This window comes from Vanellus vanellus, assembly GCF_965231255.1.
Source record: "Vanellus vanellus genome assembly, chromosome: 7".
Lineage (NCBI taxonomy): Eukaryota > Metazoa > Chordata > Aves > Charadriiformes > Charadriidae > Vanellus > Vanellus vanellus.
In genome coordinates this window covers 38,577,282-38,592,749 of record NC_138912.1, presented here as the reverse complement: position 1 = coordinate 38,592,749, position 15,468 = coordinate 38,577,282, and the positions used below count along the sequence as shown (strand labels likewise).

Sequence of the window (15,468 nt, the reverse complement as noted above, 5' to 3'; positions counted from 1 at the left end):
TGCAGTCAGAGCCTGCTGCAAAGTCAGAAACAATGCAAAAAAAAATATTTAAGGTGTTAAGAGAGCTCTGCAGAGGTGGCTCAGCTCACTGCTTCGAGATCCACATTTAACCACAGTGGGAGAATATCTTGCGATGGAAACTACAAAGGGTAGGTATCACAAAATACATGCCTCTAGTACTGTAACATTAATACATCTAGGGTGGAAAAAAATCCCAAACCTGAAGTCCAGCTACTATTTTAGAACACCAAGGCAAGCCTCAGCTCTGATCATTGATGCCATGTAACTCTAGGCAGAGCCTCACGCAGCAGAACGTTAAAATTAGTCAATGCGGGTTTGTGCTAAATTTAGGTTTCATCACAGAAACCTCAAACCGGGTAAACTCAAATCACCAGTGTGCTTCAAATGCACAGCGGTGTTCCACAGCCCTTCAGGCACATCTAATCCGGGGCTCTTCCAGGCTGGTACCAGCCACAATTCTGACACTGTTGCTGGGCAGTGAGCGAGAAGGTGATACAACCAAATCCACACTGACTTTACGCTAGAGCATTTAATTTAACCCATTCCTTTAACTAGCTCATGGCATAAGCCCCATTTTAAAGATCCTAAGGAGGGTGCTGAATCCCCAAAGTTCAAACCACACAAATATGCACGCAGCGTGATGCAAAACACTGACGTACACCTACTGCTTGCACCCTCCACTACTGGTGCTATCTTAAGCGTACAAAAGTTGCTGGGCGTGTATGTTACAAGTCACAGTGTCACATCACAGGGCACTGATCTCTTTTCACATGTCCTGGTTTGACAAGCTATCATCCCCTCTGCGGACTACAGGTAATTGTACGCCTAGGCCTCTGTGTTAACACAAGCTGGTATGCTGATATTCTCGTGCTCTAAGACAGAAAACCTTGCTTGCCCCTGGGATCAGTGGCTGCTGTGTATTTTTATTTATGCAACATTTCTTTGCAGAGCCTCAGATCTTGCCAGCAGAAAACAGTGCTTTTCTCAAAAGACTGCGCCGTAGTTCGATCTTACTAGCTTAAGGAAGAAAAAAATAAAATTAAGGGTGGGAGAGAAGGGAGAGTGAAAAATTAGCACCACACAGATGCTGAGGCACAGACCCATCCACTGCTACCTTTTAGAAGAGAGTTCACTGCTCCCCACCATACAGACGGCTGTTTCTGGGCCAGGACTCCAAGCAGTGACTGGTGGAACTATGGGTATTTTCAGACAAGCAGTACAAACCCAATTCAATTTTTGTTTACTGTGGTAATTTATTATCATAGCACCTCATAGCCAAGACAGGGAATTGCACTGCACCCAGCACAAATGCTCTTCTCCCAGGTGAATTTATGCAGATCTGAAAGGCAGCGACCATCATGAAGTATCACAGCCTTGACACAGGAGCCAGTGTGCATATATATACACATATATATTTAGGACAGGACAAAGAGGAAAGAGATGGAAGCAAAAAGTGCAGCAGACAAGGAAGAGAAACACTGAATGCAACTGAAAAAGCAGGCAAACATAATAAGAACTTGTTTGCTTAATTTATTGGCAAAAAGAAGGACTCTGTGAAAGCGATATGTCAGGAGACCACACCTATTTTTTAAAAAGAGACAGTACTCTTGCTTTGACTTACTTTTTAATCATCAACATTAGGGTCCAGTATTAAATACTCAGCAAGTAACTACAAGCATGCTTCTGTGTATTTCAAATAGTAGGATACAATAAAGATATTCGGATAATTTATAATGGGGTGTAATAGCCTAAAGTCCAGGCCAAATGGGAAAAACAGCTCCAGGAGTCTTATCTTCCCAGTAGTCTGTCCTTTAATACACTGATATAAGACATTTTAAGTGGAGACAAAACTCACAGTAATGCATTGTTCAGTATCATTACTTCAGCGTAACAGAACTAAGTGCATTATTTCTCTCTAAAGAGTTATCTTGCTCCTAGAAACAGTAATAAACTCCCCTCGTAAGTTTGACGTAACATATACAAAGCACTTTATTTGACCTTAATATAGACCTCAATCTCAGCCTGTAATGTATTTGCATGTCAAACAAGAATAAGCACTCAGTTAATAAAGATCAGAGGAAGTCATTTGGTGTGGGCAAAGCAAGAAAACCAGACATTTCAGGAATTCATGCTCATTAGAGAGGGGCCTTGTAAACAGCACCCATGCCACGGGCATTTCTTCTCATTTCATACAACCTGGTAGCAAGCTACACATTTAGATTTACATTTGGCATTCTGAATGACATGTTTTACATTTACATGAGAAAATCACCCTTAAAATTACAAAGGAAATAAACCATGCATCTCATGACCCAAAAGGTACATCTACTAATATTGCTGGAAAACTCACGGAAGAGACAGGTTATCACTTACCCCAGAACAACCCTTGGAAATAAACCATTATATTTTTATTTATATCAGCAGTATTCCAATTTCATTTCAAGCACCTGCACTTTTTTTTTTTTTCTTTTTTTAATGCAACAACAGGTCCATTTCTCCAGCATACACTGACAAGTATAAGTTATTTCTGCTTTACAGGTAACTGTACATAACGTCTTCATCCAACAAATCAAGAACTGCAAAACAATTCAACATCAGCTCAGCCAGGGGAGATATCCATTCTACGTATCGCAGGCTACATTCTTCCAATAGCACAAACTGGAGACATAAAATGTAATAACTGTTGGGCTTAAAAGCAAGTAAACAGGATGCTGACATTTGGAGGGCTCACAACAGCACCATTACAAATTACAGCAACTAACTCATAGGAAGAATATGCCCCAGATATGTCCTGTGGCAGCTCAGATAGTCTAATAGACACCATGAAGTCATAATTTCCAGTTACTCAGGACTTTTTAATTCCGAGGCAAATTTACCATCCCCTAGTTTTTAATCCAAAGTACACTCTGTTTGTTTTGGTAAGTCTGATCCAAACAGATTCATCTGTTTTTTAATGCAAACAGGGACTGCTTGGGAGAATGGGAATGTTCTTTCCCTTACTTAAAGCAGCATGACATTCGGGGTTGGTTTTTTTTGTTGTTTTCTTAAGACTAGCTAATCACATAAATGACAGAGGAGGGGCAAAACAAATGTTTAAACTTCAACAGGAAACTAGTTCTGGCTGTACAGACCCATCTTCAATTGTCCTGATGAATATATACCACTTAGAAATGTAGTCTAAAGAGAGTCTTCTGAAGTACATAAGAGTTGATCTAAAAGAACATATGTCTTAAATTTGCATTTATTTTAAAGTTATTTGAGAAGGAGACTTTAAATGCCAGAGTAGGCATGTCAGTCTGAAGCATCCCTAAAGGAACAGTAGCACTATGGCTTGCCGAGCCTCAGGATACACAACCAGCTGTCAACATCAGGCAGAGTTCAGTTTCCAGCATGGTTTTGGGGGGATTCTTGAGGAGTGGGGAGCAGTTAATAAGCGAAGCGCTCAAATTAGCAAATGCAAGATTTACAGATGATAGTGCAGCCTTAATTCTGTCTCCTAATGTGTATGTATTACATTACAGACTTTAATTACCTGAGCGCACACTGCATTTCCCTCTGGACTCCTACATCACCCAGTTACACCAGGCAAGTACAAAGGCCAAAAAATTGAGGTTGAAACAGCAGCTGTGAATTTAGCAATTCATAACTCAGATCGGCCTTGCTTCTTTCTCAAAGTAGTACTATCTTGTTTTGACTTGCGAGTGTCTGCAGTATTTGTTTCCACAAATATAACTAGAATTGAGCCAGCCCTGCTTATATTCAAAGTATCTGATAGAAGAGTAATTCCAAAAGTTAAATATTTGTGAATTACGTTATGCTAAATGCTATTATACTGAATTGCTTATTTTACTATCCAATAGACAGCCGTACTATACATGAGACCGTAACCGTTATTCTCACAGAAGATAACTACAGAAATACCAAAAAAAAAAAAAAAAAAAAGCTTAAACCAGATCAGGATATATTCCCACCATCTGATCACGTAAATGGATTTTCAAACAAGAGTGGCACACACTTGTGACAATCATATCCTTCTTCCAGGAGTCAGGGGAAAAAAAAATAAAATTACAGCAAGGAGTTAGCCATTTTGCCTTCCAAAAAATGAAGGCTGTGAAAATAAGCTTCAAAAAAATCTCTCAGAGAGATACTTATTTGGTGATGTTTATCAAGCCAGTCATTCTCTAACAATGCCAGAAAAACAGTAGCTCTTATTTTATCCACTTCCACATGTTTTATACAGTCAAATTCAGTCTGACCCTAGCAAGATTTGCAGCCCCAGGCATGGAATCATCTTTATAAGAGGCAAAGCAAACCCTGACCCACTTCCAAGGACGTGGCAGAGCTTCAAAACTTCAGCAGACAGAAGAAGAACCCAAAAGGCAGCAGCCAGGCACAGCCACCAGCAGCAACGCTGAACAAATACCACAGTGGAGCCGCGAGTGAAGAGCTGCAGACGCCATACGCAGCAAGTCACTCTGAAATGGTCAGAGGTAAGCTGGGTAGAGATAAATCATCCAGACCCTCTTTCCTTCCAATAACCACTTACTACAGTGCCAAGGCAGTCAAGTATTTTGAAAGACATAAGCCTGTACCCCACCCTACCCCATCACAAGAAGAGAGTTGTTTCCCTCTTCACAAGACAGCAAACTCCCATCTCATCTTTCATCCCACAAGATTCCCGTGCAACTAAAGATTAACAACAAAGCAAGTTTAAATAATTTACTTTCCTCACACACACACCCCCCATTTGCTGCAAGCCACCCAGCTGAGCACGGAGCAGGGTAGTGAGCATCAGGGCCTTCTTGGTCAAAATTGCAAAATTAGAGACCACGTTTCATCACAAATCTCTTGCCACAGAACTGAGCTTCCTCTTGCCCTTCAGTCTCTCCTGGGTTCACAACTTGCTAGCACAATCGGATGTTACCATTCAGCTTTAACTGCTTAAGAGCTGGAGTCTTTAATGAACTTGAGAGCTCATTGACATCAAAGATAACCTTTCTTTCAGGATGTGCAAACAAGGCCCGATTGCTCAGGCACTACAATCCCATTCATCCTTCTCTTTTTTTTTTTTAAAAAAAAAAAAAAAGCTCTTAAAGAGGATACCCCGGAAAGTGTAGGTGATTATATTTACATTAACAGCACAAACACCCATTAAGCTGCTTCCTAAGTAGGTTATGACACTCTCAGGTGGACATAGTCCAAAAGTACATCGCAAATTGCACAAAGTCTCTACTCCAGAATCTACCTTCCTTTGGTTCAGTTATATCAATTTGCACGTACTACAGACTGGAGCAGAGTTCACATCAGGTACTCTCCACTAGAGACCAAAATAAAGAGAACATCGCCTAAAAAGAGCGGTTAAGACATACTACTGTTGGTCATCTGATAAGGAAGTTTCAATTTTAACACACTGAATACTTCTTCCCCCATTCTTACTTACTCTTCCTTCTTAGTTTGACACCATTCACCCAATAGAGCTGTAGTGACACTGGTCCTGAAGTCACCCACCGCAAACACTCAAGCCACCAGCCGCCAGAGAGATCTAGCAAATTTCAAGGCAAAAAGTCAAGGCACTTTGCCAATTGACACCTCCCTTGAAGAAGTACAGCACAATCAGTTTTCTCATCTATCTGTGCAGCTCTTGTGCCAAAAGACAGCTCTGTTGCTGCAACGCATGAAGAGGTGGCGCAACATGACTACTGCTTCGCATTTGAAGGGAAGACACGTACCTGGTCAGAAACCACCACCTTGATACATCCAAATCCTCACAGATGCAGAAGCAAGTTGAACAAAGACAGCAGCTAAAATGTTTTTATGCAAACTTTCTGCTACAAGAAGAAATATTTTTTTTAAAGCAACTCAAACTATTTAAGAGTTCAAGCTTAAATTATCACTGGAATTACCGAAATAAAAGCAAAACCGTAGAACAATAGGACAAAAGGCAAAATAAGCCAGTATCGCTGTCCCACTTTTGGAGAACATTAATAAGTATTACCCTTTGTTTCCGGAATGCTATCTGATCAGAGCTGAAGATTCAAACTAGGGAGCGAGAGAGAACAAGGGCTGGTAGGAACCCTGAAGCACTTATACTTAAATAGGCAAAATTTAATTTTACATTTCAAAGTGGAGACAAGTCCTGACAGACATAAGCTGGGGTTATTTTTTTCCTAATACTGCACGAGGCAGCCCTCAAAAGGCATGTGCTGCAACTCTACCTGAAAGGTGCAGTTTCATGGTAGATTAAGTCAATCCCAGCCAGGGCTACCACAGTCCCATACACATTTTCATCCCATCCCCTGCAGCAATGTCAGCATCCAGCTGGTCCTACAGCCTGCTGAGCACCCTGAGTTGGCTCACTGCCTAAGTGCCCGGTCAAGGCACTCAGTTTAAACTGCTGTTTAAGTACATCTACCATCAGTACCTCTGAAATGCTTGAAATTATGTCTTCACCTTCCTTTAAAAACACCTGTTTGCGTTACCCTTAATTTTCACAATTTTATTCATCTAAATTATTTGTATTTTACCAGCACCTATGTATTTTGTTATCTCCTACTATACCCTACCCCTTATTCCAGAATACTCAACTCCCACAGGCAGCCAGGTGTCAAAATTGATCATTTCGAGGGGTAGCCCACAAGCATTAGTCAGATTTATAGTCTCCATTTCTACATCAAAAGCTCCTCTACCAGCAACAGGCTCTACTTTGTCATGAGAACACTTGCCAAGACAGAGGCAGCTAGTAATAATCTTTTTATTTTATTTTATTTTTTTAATAGACAGAAAAGTAAGGCACCTACTAACAGGAATTTTAGTTGATAGCTTATGATTCTGGGAAAGCATGCAACAGCTCCTTCCACAAGGACTAAAGATAACAGCCCAAAAGCTATTCTTATGTTTTCTACCCAAGTAGAGGGGTTATCAGTAGTTAGAGAAGATACACTAACATCAAAACAGCTGGTTTGTAACAACTAGCAGTATTTTTTGGTTTGCTTTGAATAATTAACTCTTTGGAGTCCAACCTGCACGTAGCCTATGCAAAACCGGAATTTACAGAGTTGATTATGAGACTGCATCTTCCTTTCACTCACCAGTCTACTGGACAAGCACAGCGGCTGCTGCTTCCCAAACCTGCGAATAAGCCCCCCTGCTCACCATTGGCAAGAAAGGAAAGAAGCAGTGCTAACTTGTGCTAGAACACAGAGGGGGGAACTGAAGAAGAACAGGAATAACACTAAGAACCCTTTGATCATAGTCTCTTCCAGTAAGGCAGGAAAAAAAAAATATATATAGGCAAGTGAATTCTGTTACATTCAGGCATGGTGAGCCAAGTAATTTGTTTTGCTTTGTCTTCAATAAGATTTTTATATATATAAAAATACACATGTCTGTGTGTATATATGTTTATATAAAAAAATACACACACTCAGAAAAATTATTTAAAGACTGAAAAATAATTGCTCCCAAATTCCTCCTTAAGTATTGGATATTGCAGGAATTTTAACAAGCATGTTATATACACAGTGGGACATTCAATATAATACTTAATGGACTTTTTAATTTACTTATGGTTAATCTGGTACCTGGATGACCAAGAACACACCAAAACATTACATTATCACACATACACAGTCCTGGCTTCATGCAATATTCTCATATTACAAGCCTTTTTTTTTTTTTTTTTTTTTTTAAATCTGCAAACTGGAATTCTTATTTTCAGAGTTTGAATTTATTTTCTTTCAAGAAGGCAACCTACACTTTCCCCAATCCCATACTGGCAGTCCATCAACTATATCTTATTTTTAAACAAACTTATAGTGCACAAAGTACAGTATTTTCTGTATAACACCAATATACCTGTAGTAAATTTATACATATTCTTAAATATTCATAACTTAATTGAAGTTTAAACAATATTTGATCCAGTCTGAAAAAGTCAGCATTTGCATGACCCTCTAACACAGCAAGAGCACTGTACTGTAGCTTAATCCAATTCAACCTACTACGGATATGCACATTAAAACTACGCATTTTTGCTTTATTTTCAGCCAGATCTACTCTTGGGAAGGAACTTTCCTCAAAATCAGGTTGATAGAGAACTAGATTATTTTTTTTACTGCTTACTTACATAACATGGACTGTAGACTACTCAGTCTGTTACCAACTCCACCCAGTAGTTCCGCGATAGCATCAAATTGCAATAATGGCCTTTTATTGTCTCCTTTTATGAGGTTTTCTTAGATTTATTAAAGCAGGCTGTAGTTTATTCAGTGGCACACAATATACAAAGAGCTTGGGGAACAGATGCTCACCAGACCCTTCTAGGTTAACCTTCTACTGCGCGGTGCATCCCTTTCAAACTTGTTTTTGCCGCAGAGTGCAAGAATCACAAAAATCTGCCATGCTTTGTAGGTCTTACTGTCCTGGTACAGTATGCTTTCAGTCATTTAATAGCAATCTGAAGTACAAAAAATGCAAGTGTTTATAGGACAGTAGTAGGAACTCAGCAGACTCTTAGACCTACACTTCATCCTTCATCTCTATTAGACGACTCCTCATGTGAAAAAGATCTGCATAGAAGCTGCCAGTATTTCACAATTTAGTCAAAAAGCCATTTTCTTCTCATTAGCCGAGGAGTACTGCGTGTCCTTCCTTTTCTTACAAAGCCTCTGTCCAGGCTCGTGGTTTAAAGCCTAGAGCATGAGGCAATTTCACATGCTGGTTTGGGAACTTAAATTTGCTTATTTCCCCAGCAAACAGCATCCCTCCCAGACAGTTTCTCAGCAGGAGGAACGAGGCCGAGGGCAGAAAGGGACTGTATCAGAACGCACTTGCTATGTTTGCAAACAGGTAATTTGTATGCTTCAGTACCGCTACCTCTTCTGGAGACGCAGCAGATCTGGACATACCAGAACAAGACACAGCCAAAGATAACTTCACAGGACACTGAGCTACAGCTGTGAATGCAGTAGTACCGAAAGGTTTGGGCAAGGCATTGCATCCCCAAAATAAGATGTTAAGAGAACGCTGCATCCTGTTTCTCCAAGCTTTGTCCATACAAGACTGAAAATCAGAACCTTAGCTGGAGACTTGATCGCAGGATAAGGATATTTTAGTACACAATAGGAGCATGATGCCCATCATCAACTCCTTTTTCAGTCAAGGATAACCATCTAAATCAAGACCATAAAACCAGTTAACTGAGTTTACAAAATAGGGTAATTCATCCTGAAGCAAGGCATGCTTTGCCTCCCCGATCCCCTTCCTTTTCCATCACTAGCAGAGAACAGTTTACAGAACACAGGCTGCCTTATCGTGATTTGTGCTATATAGGCTGAAAGCAGGGCTGAGCCTTATGAGTCAGTTCTTGCAACTCTATGCAAAAGCTTCCAGGCCAAAACACATCTTTCAGGCCGCTGGCTTGATTTCATGCCATGGAGGGGGAGGGAAGTCATCAGAAGTCTTCTGCGCTGCCTGAAGCTGCTTGAATACTAATTAAAATTAGACAATGCAAAAAAGAAGCAAGTGTCAAGCAGCAATGAAAAGCCATGGCATAGGAGTAGCAGCAGGTTATTGAGAATGAAATAAGAAAAACAGTACGGAGAATATTATTGATAAGGGTCCAGATGGGCATATTTCCTGCACGATTCTTCTCTGTAACCACAGAAGCACAAGGAACGATGGCTTCAGGAACATTAATGTAATTGGGTCTTCACTAACATGTTAGTGTCTGGCCACAAACTCAAGGATTAACTGTTACAAGAGAGACAAGAAAAGTTGCACAAACAATATTAATTCTGCCTTATGTCAGGTCGTAAAATGAGTTAGCAAGTTCTTTAGGGGAAACAAAACAGAAAGACAGGTCATCGCCCTGTTGAAAGCTGCATTATAATGCATCCAACAAAAGTTCAGAACAACAATTGTGCGGGCAACCATGAAACCATTACTTCCTAGCTTTCAAGTGCCTGACTCTCACCTAACTAATGTAAATCTCTTTTACATGCTGGAGCTATTTGTGTCTCTTACATCCTGGCTTTGTTGTCAGGACATGTAACAAGAATGAAAAACAATTTCTATTATCTACAGTGGTAACAGCTTCCTTGCATTCATATTATATGTCAGCAGGGCTTGAACCCTGAACTTTCAGACTACTGCTACAGCAGTTAACAGAGATGTCGTTAATTGGCAATGGGTGAAAGATCTGTTATCCAGAAAGGCCAGATGACTAGCCTGATTATCTTTTCCCAATGCTACGTGGGGTGAACCAGCTCCCTCGGTTCCCAAGCACTGGGGTAGAGGTACAAGGTGGCCAGAGCTGAGCAGCAACTGGGAGAACCTCAACCGCCTTTTCATTCCTACTCCCCAGAATTACCCTTGCCCTCTGAGACAAGGGTATCTGAGAATTAGGGTAAGACTTGTGTTGCAACAGCCTTGGAAACCTTATAGTATTGAAGGTATATTATTTGGAGCCATGACTTGGCAACATCACGAGAACCAGCTATGACAATTCCAACATGCAGCCACTAGCAAACAGGAAAGAAAAAAAAAAAAAAAAAAAGAAAAAAACCAACTAGGTAAGCACTGGAAGTTGTCCATGCTGCAAAAGCTTTCTCAGGACTGTTTTTGGCAGGCAGGATGAGGGGGGAAGGTGTACTACTCATACCCCAAGCATCACAGAGTCACTGTAGGAGAGCGCAAGAGCGCAACAGCAATTCAAATAAAATTTTACAGGAACATTTATTGATCTATTAACCATAAAATCCCAGTTTATTAGCTACTGCATCAGCAACCTTTAAGACTTCAGTATGCCACGCTCAGAACAGGTACAGACAGTAACAGAGGTTTACAGCCCCACTGAGTGAGTGCCAGCAATCAGAAGTGAAAGAGCTGCCATTTCAAAATAGTCCAGTGACATTCTCCTGTTCTGTTGAATGTAAGAAACACTCCATCTCTTAGTGCTAAAAAACACAGCTTGTAGGAAACTGTACTCACAAAGTTAACCTCACCAACTGTAAATTCTCCCCTCCTCAGTTTTAAGTATTTGCGGCCCAAGCTCCATCTTTTCGTGCCCACACAAGCAGCTGCCCTATTTAGAGCCTGACATTCCAGCTTCCTCCCTCTCTTCAGGGGACCAACAGGACAGCAGTTTCTGCAATACCGCATTCTTGAGCTGACAAATTATGAAAACCCCTGTGCTGAAGAAGATAGCTCTTAATTAGGAAGAGAGTGTTATGCTAGCACACAGTGCTCCTGGGTACAGCCTGGCATGTTTGAGACAAGAGCTCTGTACTCAGTTGAGCAGGGAGGCTTTACTCATACAGTGACTGCACTAACCTTTCCAAAGGATGCTTTTCTCACAGCTCCCAGTTCACCTGCCAGAAGAGATCACCATAGGAAGGCTGATGGGCTTTTTCCCTCCCCTCTCCCAACGCTGATGAATCAAATCAGACTGTTTCAGCATGTATAAATGCGCCCCGGCACAAAGCAGGCTGAAGACAAATACTAAAACACACCAAGCAGTAGACTGCTTTTGTGGATTTCTTAGCATGCATGTGTAGGCAGCCTACCATAAACACATACTGCCTTTTACCAATTTATTTTCTTTAATGGAAATGGGTCACTACTACATAATATATTATACTGCATTTTCAAACAAGACTATTTTCCTGTTTCCACATCTCTGGGCACTGCTCCCTCCTGAAACTCCTTCAAAAGCAGTCCTTTAGAGTGCCTCCACCTACACATTCCCACCGAGTATTTCCATTAGATGGAAACAACTGATCATCAGTGTAGATAGTCCTTAAAAAAACCACAACCCTTCTAGTTCAATATTTTTAATTCTCTTGCTGCTTATATCTATTGAAAACAAAGTATTTTGTAGCTAGTGGAGGTTAAAAAAACTCCTTTTTTTTTTTTTTTTTTTACCCAGATAAGGGTACTAGAAGACCTGGTAAAACACTCCATGGTTATGCAGTCAGTGTTTGTAAGAAGTTCATGCCCTCAGGTACAGGAAGGGAGTTTGCAAGAACAACATTAAAATGTTATTACTTTGATTTGATAATTACTCAGATTTACAGAACTCAATAGAAAGTGGACATTACCACTGGAAAGTCACACTCCAGTGATAAGTTAAGCAATACATGGTAAGTTATTAGCAATGACTACAAATAGCTCATTGTTCTACTACATTTTATCATAGAAGGCACTCACGATAATCTTGTCATACCCTATTTTTCCCCTCCCTCATAACACAGAATCATGACAAGCCATTTCCCCATCAGCAGAGAATGACACATGTTGCTGTAGTAGAGATAATTTGGTTTACTTGGTGAAATAATCTCTTAAGGAAGACAACCTGTATTTAGATGGTGGGTTGTGGAGTGTTGTTTTCTTTTTTTAAACTGCTAAACTGAAAATATACTGTCAGGAAACCAGAAAGGTAACCTAATGGCAGCCTGAGTAGAAATTACTTGAGAGATTTTCCAGTTTTCCACTTTGACAGAGACCTGTGAAATTCTTCAAAACTTCCCAGTTGCCACCCACTTCTGAGCAGGTTTCAAATCACCATTAGTATTTTGCACTACAGTGCCTTGCTCAAGTTTGCATTCCAAAATGGAAGCCCATTTTGTTGGGGCTCTACCAGTCAGCACTCAGCTTCATGCTCAATAGAAAATAACCCATCAACAACCAGAGGAAAAAAACTTCTGGCGATTCATTGACGCAAACTATGGCTCTCTGTCATGTTCACCCATCCAGTAGAAGCCAAATCCAGCAGAAGCCAAATCCAGCAGTTTCAGAAGAGAAGACTCTCTTTTCCAGACAGAAGATAGTATCTACCCAATATTATCCTGGTATCAGGTTAAATATATCAGGGCTATATTCAAACTTGTCTTATTATCTTCTATCATAACACATTCCCTGCAACCTTCAGCTCATGAGCGCTCAGACTCCATGCTGAAATACCGCTTCCTGGTCACTGCTGGTCATTGGAAGACACTTCTGTCTCAGATCCACTATAGCTGCCGAGGTTTGCTTTACCCATAAGTAAACACCCTGCTTGTTTCTGGCACAGGTACTGGGGCACTAACCTTAATTCAGGCCAGGGTAAGGTAGCATGCAAAGGAAGCAATAACTGATCTATCACTATGGACAAAACAAGCACATATGAAAAAAAAAAGGTGCAGAAATAATAATAGAAAAAGTTCATGACTAATCCACATACACTAACAGGTAACTTTCTGGTTTGATCTTATAAACGGACTTGCTGTCTACTGCTGACAAAGTGACAGCCTAGGATTCATCAGTCTTGTTCCACTTGTTTCATTTCTGAACTGTTGCCCACCGTCTCTGGTACGTGACTGCCTTGTAAACAACCCCCTGTCTCAGGGAGTGGTAAAATTCTCCTTCCCCCATTCTCTGGAGGCTCATTAGACTATTTCAAGGTGATAATGCCTCTTTGATTATAGACCACAACATGCCTTGAGCTTAGTCACCAAAACCAGGGCAGTCTTGCTGTTGTTCCCACTGCTTACAAGTTTAATCACTAAAACTGACAGAAGACTGGAAAAACTGACAAGAAAGGTTTGTAGTCTTTTAAATAAGTCAAAGCAGTTCATTGATGTCCAAAAAGCACCAACATGGCACAAGGTAAATGGTAAAAATGGGAAGAAAGGGCTTTCCCTCTTGGCAGCAATGAGCTATTGTATCAGATCACGCTGTACATAAAATCGTACCTTACACTGAACCTCACAATCCGCGGTAATCCTCATCTTGTAACAACCATACGTAGTGCTTAGGTGTCTATATCCCCATCACATGGTCCTTGCCCGAGAGCAAACATGATAGTAGTTAATCATTGAGAAGAGACAAATCCCCAAGACCTTTCTCCTGTACTTTCACCTACATAATGTACATGCATTTCCTCTCCTTCCCTTCTCCCACAAAACTAGTCCACGCACAACTAATTGTCTATACAACTTTCCCTTTCTCCATTATTTTTCAAGAACTGCCCAACTCCTTTCCCAAATGGCTTATAACCAAAAAAATTCAATGTCGGAAGCGACCCAGCAAGGCCGTAATTGGAGCTAACTTTGCAAGTTATTGGCATTGAGACCTGACTTCTTCCACTGCAAAGGCATAGTAACAAGGGCACTGATATGGGCTTCTTTCTTGACGATTTGCTGAGGGCTTGTCACATGAATCTAAGCAACAGGGAAAGTGATAAAGCCTGTGCTGTGAATGGTTAGCGTCCAAGCTTACCACTGTTACTCCCCGGCTTTAGACAGCGACAACAAGTTACTGTCCATACCTCAGGATTTCACAAAGTAGCCCGACACTCGAAGGAGTCGGTTCAAGCTTTCTCCTACTGAAGAGTTACCACTCAGGCTGGATTGCATCTTTCCTAACCTCATCTAAAGGACAGTCACTGAGAAACCTCGGAAAAGTATTTACATTTAAATTTAACTGGCTCCTGCTGAGCTCCTACTAACTCACGAGCTGCTGTTTTGTCTAGCAGTCCCATCATGAGAATTATCGAGTAATGCTAGTATGCAAACACATTGTTCTCTTAGAGCACGTTGCTTAGTCTGTTTTCATGTGAGACATTTCCACAAAATAAGTAACTTCTTTTGGTAACTTAAATTAACACCCTTCTCGGGGGGGGAAGGAAAAACAAACCAAACACAACAAAAAGAGGGTCTCAAGACTCCTCTCATCCTGCATGAAGGTATTTACAGTTCTTCGTACCTAATAAGCCATGGAAAGGGATTACAGATCAAGCAAATAGAGAAAAAACATGTGACAGTATCACAGGGAGGTAGGTTGGCTCTAAAAACAGTTTACCCTCCTAAGACAAGAAGCAACAGCTTTCCTAGTTTGTGTTATTAAAGTTACCAATAAAGCAAACTGAAGATAAGAAATAGGGAGAACACAACAAACTAAAGTTAAAACAACTGGAGAGTTTTATTTTCTTATTGACTTTTTAAAGCAGCTGAGTTTTAATCCAGTGAACAGTTTTAATCCAGTGAACAGAGCAACGCTTCTAGCAATAAACCAGACTAGACGAAGTGTAAGACATGCTAAATTTAGATGCAACCAGTTCTGAGACACTTAACAACATGAGAAAGTTGGGATCAAACATACCTCCCTTTAATCATAGATGGAGATAATACGAGGCTTTTCAATAAAGTCTTAGATGCTGCGAAAACCCTGCTGTCCCATGAGCAAATAAGCAAGCTTAAATCCTGTGAGTGAAGTAGGTCTGGCATGGGGATAGACGTTCAAAGGGGAGAAAGTTCTAGACAGCACACAGATGCCATGACAGGACTGTCCGAGACCTACCATTCAGATATTTAGGTTGCACTTTCCCAACTGCACCAATAAGGATGTACTTCCACACCAGTCACACACATCATTTCACCTGCAGCAAGGCAGCTCCCCTCCATGCTGCCT

At 40.7% G+C, this 15,468-nt stretch overlaps 1 protein-coding gene across 1 annotated transcript in view; it reads right to left on the bottom strand.

Annotated features, from left to right (window-relative positions):
* IPMK (inositol polyphosphate multikinase) overlaps positions 1 to 15,468 on the bottom strand; it is a gene marked incomplete at its 5' end in the record, with an annotated part of 43,941 nt that overhangs the window by 23,310 nt on the left and 5,163 nt on the right. The window lies entirely within an intron of this gene.